This window comes from Silene latifolia, chromosome Y, assembly GCF_048544455.1.
Source record: "Silene latifolia isolate original U9 population chromosome Y, ASM4854445v1, whole genome shotgun sequence".
NCBI lineage: Eukaryota > Viridiplantae > Streptophyta > Magnoliopsida > Caryophyllales > Caryophyllaceae > Silene > Silene latifolia.
In genome coordinates, this window is record NC_133538.1 from 379727676 (window position 1) to 379730166 (window position 2491).

At 43.6% G+C, this 2491-nt stretch overlaps 1 non-coding gene across 1 annotated transcript; it reads right to left on the bottom strand.

Annotated features, from left to right (window-relative positions):
• LOC141635628 (small nucleolar RNA R71) lies at nt 1-109 on the bottom strand. Its single transcript, XR_012540301.1, has one exon. It is a non-coding gene; the product is annotated as a small nucleolar RNA R71 (small nucleolar RNA).
• Between the last annotated feature and the right edge of the window lie 2382 nt (nt 110-2491).

Sequence of the window (2491 nt, forward strand, 5' to 3'; positions counted from 1 at the left end):
ATGCCTTGAAGAGTAAAATCACGAGTTTTCAGCAAGGAGCCGACGAAGATTTTTGTGAAGCATGGGGACGTTTCAAAAGTTTGGTCCGAGCTGTCCCTCATCATGGCTTCCAAATGAATGTATCTTTGCAATCTATTTTACAATGCTCTATATGATGATTACAAAGTCATTTTGGATGCATTTTGCTAATGGTAGGTTCCAAAATAATACCGGTCAAAGTAAAGGTTGGAACACCATTGAGGAGATGGCAGTCCATAAAGCTGAGTTTGGAAGTTCACGTGGTAAGTCACGAAAGCAAAGTGAAGACATGACTGCTGTTGTGTCACTTATAACTTCCATTTCTACCCGTCTCGAGAAACTCGAGACTTAAAGCTTCCAAAGGAAAAGTCAAAGTTCCTATTCAAAACTCGGATGAGATCGAGAAGTTAAGAGAGATGGTCCAACTCCTTTTGGTTCAAGTGGCGAATATGGAAGCAAATGGGATTGAGTCCTCACAGAATTTTGTGAAACAATTGGAGAATATGGAGGCTAAGCAAGCCGCTAATTCTTCAATTAAATGTGAAGGGCCGGTTGAGACGATCAATGCCATAAATCTCAGAAGTGGCCTTTCTTATGAAAGCCCCGACGAGCAAAAGGAAGACTCGGGAAATGATGAAGAAGCTCGTTTGAATTCGATGCAAAAACGAGTCAATGCCGATGATTCCGGTCGATCGACCGACATTCCCGATCGATCGATCGAATTGTCGAGACAAAATAGTTTCTGGTCGAAACTATTCATACCTAGCACATCCAAACGATCGACCAACACCCTCGAGATCGACCGAGATACCCGATGACGATAATTACGGGACAGAACTGTTCACGCCCGGCTTTACTTGGTCGATCGACTACCCATACCGTCGATCGACTGGATCTCCAGAGCAGGATGCAAATCCGTCAACTAGTTTGCAAGATTAATCACTTATTGATGATTTGACGGGGGTTTTAAACCTACGAAAGCCGAAGGTTACTGATCCTACGGCCAGTGTTGCAGTCCCGTATCCGGAGCGTTTGAAGGCTACCAAGCTGGAGCGTAAGTTTGGTAAGTTTCGGAGATGGTCCGAGAATCTCGAGGTAACGATTCCTTTCACTGATTTAATTACCCAGGTACCCTCTTACGCTAAATTTATGAAAGATATTTTGAATCGTAAGAGAAATTTTCGTGATGATGGTAATGTTGCGTTTGTGGAGGAATGTAATGTTCTTTCACAAGTTAATGTGCCACCTAAATTAAAGGACCCGGGTAGTTTTTCAATTCCTTGCACTATAGGTAACCACGTAATTGGAAAGGCCCTTTGTGACTTAGCGGCCAGCGTTAGTGTCATGCCGTATTCTGTTTGCGAAAGGTTAAACATTGGTAGACTTAAGGTGACCGATTTTACCGTTCAAATGGCAAATAGATCGACTCAGAGACCTATAGGTGTTCTAGAGGATGTACCCGTTCGAGTGGGTAAGTTTTTTATTCCCGTAGATTTCGTTGTTTTGGACATTGCAGAGGATAGTCGATACCTATTATTTTAGGCGGACCGTTCTTACATACAAATGGGCCGTGATAGATAGATCAAACGCGGAACCATCACCTTAGAGGTAGGGGATGACACCATTGAGTTCGATCTTGCTCACAAGGCAACCGAACTTCTTGATGAGGATACGTGTTATTCTATTGATGTTGTTGACAGGATTGTTACTTGCAATTGGAGGGAATCCTTAGCCAAGGATCCCTTAGCCGATCTAACTCATTCGGATGAGTGTGCGGGTAATATCTGATGGAGAATGCTTTGAGGAGCCGGATGCTTTGGTTGCCTCAATGGAGAGCTACGAGCTCAATGAAGAAGAAGATGAGATGCTTTTGAGCCTGGCCAACGATAACTTGGTGAACACTTGCTACACCATTGAAGCCGATTCTGTCTATCTTTGTAGAGGTAAAGGTGCCAGAGCGTAAGCCACTTCCCCTAATCTTAAGTATGTTTTTCTAGATGATACGGAGCAGTACCCAGCTATTGTTAGCTCTAAGCTTAACGATGACCAGCTGTCTGCTTTGATGTGTGTACTTAAGAAAAATAGGAAGGCTTTGGGTTACTCTTTGGATGACATTAAGGGCATCAGCCCCGATGTTTGTATGCATAGGATAGAGCTGGAAGAGGGTCACAAGCCTTACAGACAGGGTCAACGCAAGTTGAACCCGAAGATGCAGGAAGTTGTCATGGCCGAGGTGATGAAACTACTTGATGCAGGTATTATTTATACAGTTGGCAACTCCAAGTGGGTTAGCCCAGTTCAGGTGGTCCCGAAGAAAGGAGGGACTACCGTGGTTAAAAATGATAAAAATGAATTAATACCAACTCAAGTAGTGACAGGGTGGCGGATGTGCATTGATTATAGACAGTTAAATGCCGCCACTAAGAAAGACCATTTCCCCCTCCCTTTTGTTGACCAAATGACTGAAAGACTT